Source organism: Mytilus galloprovincialis, chromosome 8 (assembly GCF_965363235.1).
Source record: "Mytilus galloprovincialis chromosome 8, xbMytGall1.hap1.1, whole genome shotgun sequence".
Classification (NCBI taxonomy): Eukaryota; Metazoa; Mollusca; class Bivalvia; order Mytilida; family Mytilidae; genus Mytilus; species Mytilus galloprovincialis.
Genome location: NC_134845.1, coordinates 75974625 through 75984973, shown reverse-complemented (window position 1 = coordinate 75984973; position 10349 = coordinate 75974625).

Below are 10349 nucleotides of genomic sequence, written 5' to 3'. Positions count from 1 at the left end.
TAATCTATATAATATATCCAAAAGTAGTACAAAACAAACATTTGTACCAAATATTATGGTTTAGCATGATAATAACACCTTTTCGCATACTAGCCTTTGATATTGGGCTGATTTAAGTATGAAGTCCGCCATTTTGGATTTTACTAGTTTGGCTTTATAAATATTTTGATAGGAGCGTCACTGATGAGTCTTAAGTAGACGAAACGCGCGTCTGGCGTACTAAATTATAATCCTGGTACCTTTGATAACTATTTACAGCACTAGGTCGATGCCACTGCTGGTGGACGTTTCGTCCCCGAGGGTATCACCTATCATATATGTATTTCAAATATAGCACCATGTTCAAATTAAGAGGCTGACACTAGAATCATGGTGCATGTGTCTGATTCAGTGAAACACGAACTTAAACGAGTCATGATTTGAACAGTCTTTACTGATGATGCTGTCATTACTGTTTCGCTATTCCGTGACATAGGGGTTGACGAACTATAGATTGTGTTTGGGAAGGCAAAACACTTTGGATTACTATCTATCAATGGTCTTTCAAATGTACTAGGCAATAAGTGATCACACACACTTATTGTGATCAATGCCTTTACCGGTTGTGATACGGTTCTCTCTTTGCTTGGAAAGAAAAAAGACTGCTTGGGAGTCATTGATTGCATTTGAAGATGTGACTTTAACATAACGAATGATGATTGATCAACCGAAATTACCGGGGTTATACTGTAAGATCGCACAAACTTGGGGCTAACATGCTTAACGAAGCAAGAAAATAACTATTTGCACAAAAGGGAAAGCTAATTGAGGCTATTTCCTTAACTTGGTCTACTCTTTTCCAGCATGTAAAACGTGCAATATACTAGGGAAGGTGTTTAGGGGGACGAGTATTGGATTGGCTCTTATGCTACCCAGTCAAGGCGCTAATGGATGGCGAAGGGACAAAGAGGATCCCTTTTAAAAAAACTCTTTCTGAGGCCTCATCATTTTGTCAACAGCTTGTACATTGTGGATGTAAGAAAGGATGTCTCGGTCGTTGTTAATGTGGAAAATCGGGTCTCCAGTGCACTTCTTTGTGTGCATGTGGTAGGGACTGTGAATAAACGTATGTTTGGCCAAATAGTAGTTATTTTAAAAATGTTTTAGTATTATACTGATTTTTTTTTTAATCAATCTATCCAAAACTCTACATCGAAGAAACGGATTGAGTTCTCATCTTTGAAATTTACGCCATATTTTTTACCGGAAGTGTCAACTTTGTATTTAAATATTTACAACAGAATAGAATAAGGGGTTTTGAGGATAACTTAAAGCCAAAATATTAATGACCAGCACAAAAAACAACATTTTCTTTACATTTTGAAAAAAGTTGAATATTTAAATAATGAATTAATATTTCTATGTCCGCCATTTTGAATATTACCAGAAGTAGGGGTTTTAAAGACAGATTTTTTATACATTGTATCCATTAGAAGCACCAAAGAACGGTTCCTGCACAATATGATTATAGTAGCAATACGTTTAAACACATTTTAATTACCCTCCCTAAAAAATAAGCTTATTTTAGTACAATGTCCGCCATGTTGGAATTTACGGGAAGTAGGATTTTTGCAGACATTTAATCTATATAATATATCCAAAAGTAGTACAAAACAAACATTTGTACCAAATATTATGGTTTAGCATGATAATAACACCTTTTCGCATACTAGCCTTTGATATTGGGCTGATTTAAGTATGAAGTCCGCCATTTTGGATTTTACTAGTTTGGCTTTATAAATATTTTGATAGGAGCGTCACTGATGAGTCTTAAGTAGACGAAACGCGCGTCTGGCGTACTAAATTATAATCCTGGTACCTTTGATAACTATTTACAGCACTAGGTCGATGCCACTGCTGGTGGACGTTTCGTCCCCGAGGGTATCACCAGCCCAGTAGTCAACACTTCGGTGTTGACATGAATATCAATAATGTGGTCATTTTTATAAATTTCCTGTTTACAAAACTTTGAATTTTTTGAAAAACTAAGGATTTTCTTATCCCAGGCATAGATTACCTTAGCCGTATTTGGCACAACTTTTAGGAATTTTGGATCCTCAATGCTCTTCAACTTTGTACTATTTTGGCTTTATAAATATTTTGATATGAGCGTCACTGATGAGTCTTATGTAGACGAAACGCGCGTCTGGCGTACTAAATCATAATCCTTGTACCTTTGATAACTTATTACCGGAAGTGAGATTTTTTTTTACAAATGCCTCCCTATCTGAAATAAAAGAGTAATAGTTGAGGAAGGTCTATGCCAAATTTCCTGCTTGTAGCAGGATGTGCACAATTCGTCTGAAATATGCTTATAGCCGCCGGACTATACTGATCTGTACTTGTAAAGAAAAATCTGTGCGCTCAAAATAACGTGTTTGTTTTGAGCAGAACCTTTTATGTGTAGAATATTAAAACATGTCTTGTGGCGGTTGATGAAAAAGAAGATGATGGAGATAACGTTTGATTTTATACATAGCTTGTTGCACTGGTACACACTATCCCAGGTTAGGGGAGGGTTGGCACCCCTTTAAAAAAGTTAAACCACGCCACATTATGTATGTGTCTGTCTCAAGTCACGAGACTGTAATGCAGTTATTGTCGTTTGTTTCAATATACTATATTTTTTCTTTCTTATTTATTTTGTACATTAATCTGGCCGTAAGAGTTTTCGTTTGTTTTACATTTTTCATTTCGGGAATAGAAGACTTTGCAGTATGAATTTTACTCATTGTTGAAGCCCGTACGGGACCTATAATTGTTAATTTATATCTCAGTTGGTCTCATATGGAGAGTAGTTTCATATGTTATCATATCACATCTTCTTTTTTTATATGGAATACTTATGAAGTTTGTGGTACGTTGCAAGGAAAAAAAGGGGGAGGGGGTTATATGTACAAAACCTATAATGTAATAGATATTAACCAGAGTAAAATACATAACAACAGATAATATTATGGAAGCAGTAATAAATGTGAAAAAAAAACAAAAGCAACGAGTAGTCTTTAAAAAAAACTTAAGTATCTGCAAATTCAATTTGAGGTCATAGTTGACTGTAGTGTTCTATTGCTTTGGTTTTATACCTCACCCAGTATGATAGTTTAAAACATAATTTGAAGGTATTGTCCTACATGACACTTGAATTTTACCTGAAATTGAAATGTTTTATATGGTTAAGGTGCTCTAAACATTTTATAGATTGGATACTTGATTTTTAAAAGTTTTGTTTATAAAACGTTGTTTAAGGACTTTTTTTGATAAAAAATCTTAATGATTAAGGTTTATGTATAATAACAAACATTTACTAAAGCCAAAACAGTATCGTTTGTATTTAGGTAGAGTTTAGAAATAGCAAAAAATGTCAAAATTGAAACCCTCCCAAATTTTCACAGATTTTTACATACATGTATGACCTTTGACCTCATAAAAAAAATTGTGACCATATCAAGTCCTGACGACAGGCATATTGTTGTAGTACAATGTTTCCTCATTCCAATGATATATTATATAGGTGTGTTTTCGTTGGGGAGATTAAATTCGAAAAAAAATTCGTTCAGTCACCGCACTATAAAGGTCTACCTACTCGCCCACAATTATGAAAATGTCTTGCTTCCTTTAAAAATGTTTAATTACTGAGGATTGGTATCTAGTTATCCTGGTCGAGGGGTATGTGTCGTGGGTTGATGTGCTAAAGGTCTTGAGTTCAAGTTCCAGCATAGACAATGGATTTTTTTACATACATTTGAAAGTGTGTCTTTTCTCTATAAATATGTTACAAAATGTTACAAAACAAAGAAAAGCATGCAAAACAAAGAAACTCAAGCTGGGGTGATCTGGTAGGGATGATGCGGCTCAGATTACCCGTAAAGATAAATTTGATTTGATTTGATATATTATTGCTATTATTTGTATTTTTCCTTTGATCTTTTTTTGTGATAATTTTCATATAACTCGAGTAGAGTGAAAATGAAAACTATCGTTATTTTCTGAGGTCTTCAACAGCAGCTTATTAATCCATATCCACGCGCTAGAGTGTCGGCCAATCCGAAAAAAATAGCCGGAACTATAAAAAAAAAAAACATAATTGGACGACTTCGCTGAAATGTTAACAGAAATATACAATGTTTGGTCAATGTCAGGAATATGAACTTTACCGAGCCCTTCCCCAGTTTTGCGCTGAGTACAAAAAAAGTTTATATTTTTATGACATTGACCTAATATTGTTTTTTATACTGCAACTTAATTAATACATTGATACCTTTTTAAATCGTAAAACAAATGTCAAACTTATCTTAATCCCTTAATGGACCCCTGATTGTGGAGAAAGTGTTCCATGGTGAATTGATATTATACGAAATACAGCTAATTTACTATATTTAGTAAATAAACACAGCTATAGTTGCAGTATAAGAGATGATTTCTCGTAAGACGTTTAAATATTTTACCATGAATTTAATAATCAATTAATTTATAGTTAATAAAAGTAATCTAATCATGTTTCTAACAAATACAAAATGTCAATTCTACTTAAGTCTACTACAAATGATCGTCGGTCTGTCTGCATTTCTTCTGCATACATGTATATTTCTTTGTGTGCTTTGAAAATAAATCCCCAATGCTCAGTCATTCACACATCGGAATTATAGGACTCGGATTTCGACCTAGATACAACGCATCAATTCATAGGAAAACTTTGAATATCAGAAAAATTTATGTACACAACAATTTGTAAAATGTTCACTTGACGTTCCAAATATCAATTACTGGACATTTAGTAAACATCAAACTACTGAATCCGACAAACAAGAAGTCGCATCTCAAAATATTAATCAAACATCCAATTTACTTCCTAATATTGACTCCAAAACGATGAAAATGGTGTTCACCATAATTGAACACGCCGGATGATCAGTTGAAACAACTTTTTTCAAATGAATGAACAAGCTGTGTGTTTACATATTTGTATCAAATAAGCCTGCGCCAAAAAAATAGTACAAAAAAAGAAAATGCATTATCATCGTATAAGATGTATTTTTTGCTGGAATTTGTATTAATTAATATTCGAAAATACACATAATAGCGATAAATAGATTATTTATGTTTTTTTTTAAACAAGATGCATTTTCTCATACTCATATCGTCATATTTGCAAACATCAACAATGACAGTCTTTGCAGAAATTAAAATTAATATGTAAAAACATCGGTGTAGATTCTTAGCTGACATTGACCAACGCAAAAACGAAACTTCTTACAGCTACATTGAAACATAATAATTTTAATTAAGTTATAGGTAATGAAGTGTCAACCATGTCATAATCAGAGAGGGAACTCATCAGTAGAATTTTGGTGCACCGATTGTGAAAAAAACCTATGTCATAGCTGTAAATCCCAACACGTGTCATTCAAATTGGGCAGAAATTACAACGTATTCGAATTGCCTACTTGGTCTGTTAAGCATGCATCATACATGTATGATAAGGAAAAAGAGGATTTTACTGTTAAAAAAATACCAAATGGGTATTGTGTGATAAACATCACGATAAATAGTTAGATTTTTGTGGGTACTAAACACGAAAAGCTAAGTTGTATACTTTGTAAAAGACAATACACAAAGATTGTTGCAATGTTAAACAAAATAGATTACGTTGCAGACGACAACAAACTGGCAACTATCACAGTAAATTTGTTATCAGCAATCAAAGAATGCAATGATGAAGCAACCGATAAAGTAGTTTACTTCTGAGTTATTTAGAAATTACCTAAGACAAGTGCAAAGAAGAGTTGAAAAAATACTAGAATGGAAATTGATGACCAACTAGATTTATTTCAAAATGAAGTGGAGCAGGTTATAAACAAAAAGTATGAAAACAACAGAGGTGAACTAATGAAACAAATCACAAATATGACAGCTGAAATAAAATATATAACTGACAAACAAAAATTTGTTGAAGAAACTACAAAACTGTCTATAGGGCAAAATATTCCAGAATTGTGGGTCTTAAATGCATGGGTAAAGATTATAACGAACGCTACCAGACCCTGAAAGAATGCTGTTTACAATCTATTTCCAACAAAAAACTTTCCTATTAGAAAACAAACGACTCCACGATTATAGGTATTGATCGCATTTTGATAGAACCAAATAACAAGATGGATATAAATCTGGAAAATGAAAACAGAATATTTTGCTCCTCAGTAGTAAAACGGGAACCAAACATTACAGCAGATTCTACTTCAGCATTGTCCGTATTAGTTCCTGAATCACCATGATTGTATATGGCGTTTACATATAAATCATCTTTGCCTGGAGGAGAATTGCCGCTCATTTCAGCAGTGTCTAAAACACAAACTACGCAGGTTACATGGGCATCAACTTCTGAAAAAGGTTCATAAGCATTCGAGTTTGCTCTAACGAACTCGTTTTTTTATTGAAAAAGAAAATCGACATATTGTTATAAATGATGCAAAATTTATGCCAAATATGACTTAGCTATATCGGAGAAGTCTAATACTAGATGTATGAGTTACAACAAAGATGATTTTAAAAGGAAGCAAATTCTGCTGCTTGGAATACCACATAGCATTCCTATTATAAAATTTATATCAATCACTTTGGTGTATCTGTAATTTATAATAAACAAGTATTCGTGATATATACAGATAAATGACAGTTTGTACACTAAATTAATATTTATGACGATTTTCGAGGACTCGTTCATTTAAAACACAATCTAATAGTAAACTGTGAACATAAAGGCTTAATATATATTGATGATTCTGATGAAAAGCGATATCATACTGCTATTTGAATAATAAGCAAAATTTACTATGTTAAATCAGGAACTAAACACAATTTCACGTTTACCATATAAGAAATTATAAACGATCTAAATACCATCTCAAAGGTCTTAATTATCCAACGGGGTAACAACCGACAAAGATGATAATCTATTGAATGCATGTAATCATGGTAATGGCAATGAGACAATTCCGTACAGCAGTGAATAAACTCAATAGGCAGAGTAATTTTGGATAGCTCAGAAGGCATTGACCACCCCGTGAGTAAATAATACGATCACCATAACGTTGAACTGTTTGTAGTAAATGACGATGCCCATTCAATATTCTTATTCAAGAAAAAATAAAAACATGCTTGATGTGATGGATAAGTTAATTTTGTGCTTAGTTAACTGGATGATGACTGTCCGTATGCTACTGCATTTTAGAGTATGAATATACGTTTGTTCTCATTGTAGGTAGTAATAACATTATTGAAGAAGTATCATACGTTAATTCATTACATAAAATGCAATGATAAGATATTTCATATTTATGAATCAGCTTAATCAATTTTCCTCCGTCAAACAATATCCCTGAGCAGCACATAAGTCAGACGCGCGTTTTGTCTACACAGGCTTCCTCAGTGACGCTCGAGTATAAAAAAAATGGTAAGGGTTCCGCGTAATAAAGTGTCTTGCCCAATTTTTCTGTTAATCACAGGCTCAACAAAAATGAGGAAAAATATCAATAAGAATATTTCTCTTGTCACTATCTTATGATTGTAAGAAGCTTCTGTCTAGGTTTGGTAAAAATCAAGGATAGTTTATGAATTTAATAAATGTTTGAAAACTTTTAACTGCGGACTGTATGTAATGTTAACTGGAAGAAAAACTAAGTACATTTTAATAAACTACCGATAGACAACTACAAAATTTTAGCTGAGTTTTATTCTAGATATGAATGAATGTATTGTTGCTTGGCAGAAAAACTAAGTTAATTTATAACTAAAATACGTAAATTACGTTTTTTTTTAACAAATCTACTTCTGAATAATATCTTATGATCATATACAAGCTTCTGTCCAAGTTTGGTTCAAATCCAGGACAGTTTTAGAAAGTTATTAAAATTCCAAAATTTTTAACCACAGAGTGAATATTTGTGAACCCCGCCGCCGCCGTTGCCGACAACGAAAGGTAGGCTCGCTATGTCTCGATTTTTTGACTAAGGTCAAAGGCTCGACAAAAAGCTGAAGGCCAAAAACGGTACGGAGTTAAATAGCTTTAAAGATTGTTTGAGATTTTAGGCGGTTATCTTACTCTTTATTGATTTGAGAATTCAGATTTAATCCACAACCGCTAACTAATTATAGATCATTGAATTTTCTTTAATCTTACCGCATAGGGAATAGGGAAATACTTGTCAACGAAATGTCGTGAATAGGAAAAGTTTAATTTTGAAGTCGACACTGTGCTGGGAATTCCGTAGGATATTCTTGCCAACTAATTAAGTACCGGTCTTTGTAAGAATCATGCAGGTTCCTGTTGATAGGCGATTCATGAACCCTCTTTAAATGTTTTTACATTTTGTTTATATAGAAGGAAAGGTATGAAAATAAGTTGTATGTATTATTTTATTGTCTTTTAAACCTTGGTTGCCATGGAAACCATCCTTACAAAATTTTGCCTAAATACGTAAATAAGTAGCCGTTGAAAAATGAATGATAAAGGATTTTAAAAAACCATAGAAATAAAGTTAATCAATACAAACAATATGTTTATTTCCAGTTTTGACCAACAAAACCCCAAACTATACAAAAACGTTAAAATTTTGAATTTACTAAAGAGTTTGTTTTCATAGCAACCATTTAAAAATGTGTTAAAATTCGAAAATGAAAATTTTTAAAAACTCTTAAATTTTAAATCTGTTTATTTCCCAAGACCAACAATATTATGACATATCATTGGCAAATTTTAAAAGACCACATTCTATATATTAATAAAATAAAACGAAACTCGTGTGGTGTTTTTTCTTTAAAAAAATAATTTTAGTAAAAAATTGTCAATTTTCACCAAAATGCAGATTACCAAACAGATGAATACTGAAACATTTTGAACTTAAAAAAGCCAAATCATTCCATTTATACGTGCATTTCTGACACAAATTTGGTAATAAATAAATGAAAATATAGGATTGATAGAGAAATGTTGGTAGAGAAGGAACATTTTTCTCTCTGGGCATGGTGCCCCCATCTTTTTTTAAATTAAAAAAAAAAATTAAATTTAAAAGATTGAATTTAATTGTGAACATTTTGAGCTTTTAAACATGAAATTTCTTCAAAGGGTGAGGGCAACAATAGAACCCCCTACACCATTTTTATATATTAAGATTGTTTTTTTAGAAATTTGGAATGTGTCAAAGAGACAACAACCCAAACAAACAACAGAGCATAGCCGAAAAGCTGATGACTGAATAAAGGATAGCTCCGTCCCTAAATACACTTTTTGTGCAAATTGAAATTAAAAACCTTAAGATGCTATTTCATGGTTTTTAAAATAAGACTCTGTCCAAGTTTCATTTCAATCTATGTAAAAAAACTTAGTCTCAGACTGTCTTTAAATTTTAATTCTAGCCTGAATCGATCACCTGTAGTGTTTTGGTTAAATCTTCCACCAATGATTGTCTGTGCTTTTCAATATATAGCAATGAGTGGCTTAAAAATTCCATTTTAAATGTTCTTTGTATCTGTCGTTTTTTCTTCAAAAGCAAAAAATGCATTTTACCCCGATGTTCCAAGTTTCTTGAAGTACAAGGAAAATAAAATACAAAATAATACAAGATACTCCCAAGTTGGGCTGAAGTTGATTTAGCAAATTCAGATTAAGAAGATTTTTTTTAAAGTAAGCAAACTAAATGAACAAATTTTGAAAAATTCTCTAAAGGGCAATAACTCCATATGGATTCAATTGACAATTTTGGTCATATAAAATTATTTGTAGATATTACTTTGGCACGTATTTGGCACAACTTTTTGGAATTTTGGATCCTCAATGCTCTTCAACTTTGTACTTGTTTGGCTTTATAAATATTTTGATATGAGCCTCACTGACGAGTCTTATGTAGACGAAACGCGCGTCTGGCGTACTAATTTATAATCCTGGTACCTTTGATAACTATTAACTTTGCTGAATAATAAAGGCAACAGTAGTATACCGCTGTTCAAAATTCATAAATTGATAGAGACAAAACAAATCCGGGTTACAAACTAAATCTGAGGGAAACATATCAAATATAAGAGAACTACGATGTAACAGAGACACAATACCGAAATGTAACACACACAGAAACGAACTATTATATGATACTGTAACAATGGCCACTATCCTGACTTGGTACAGGACATTTCATGAAAAAATGATGGGTTGAACCTAGTTTTGTGGCATGCCAAATCTCCCGCTTTAATGGCAGAGAATGAATTTTTTGCTGTTTACAGTTTATCTTTGTCATTAATAATATTCAAGATAATAACCA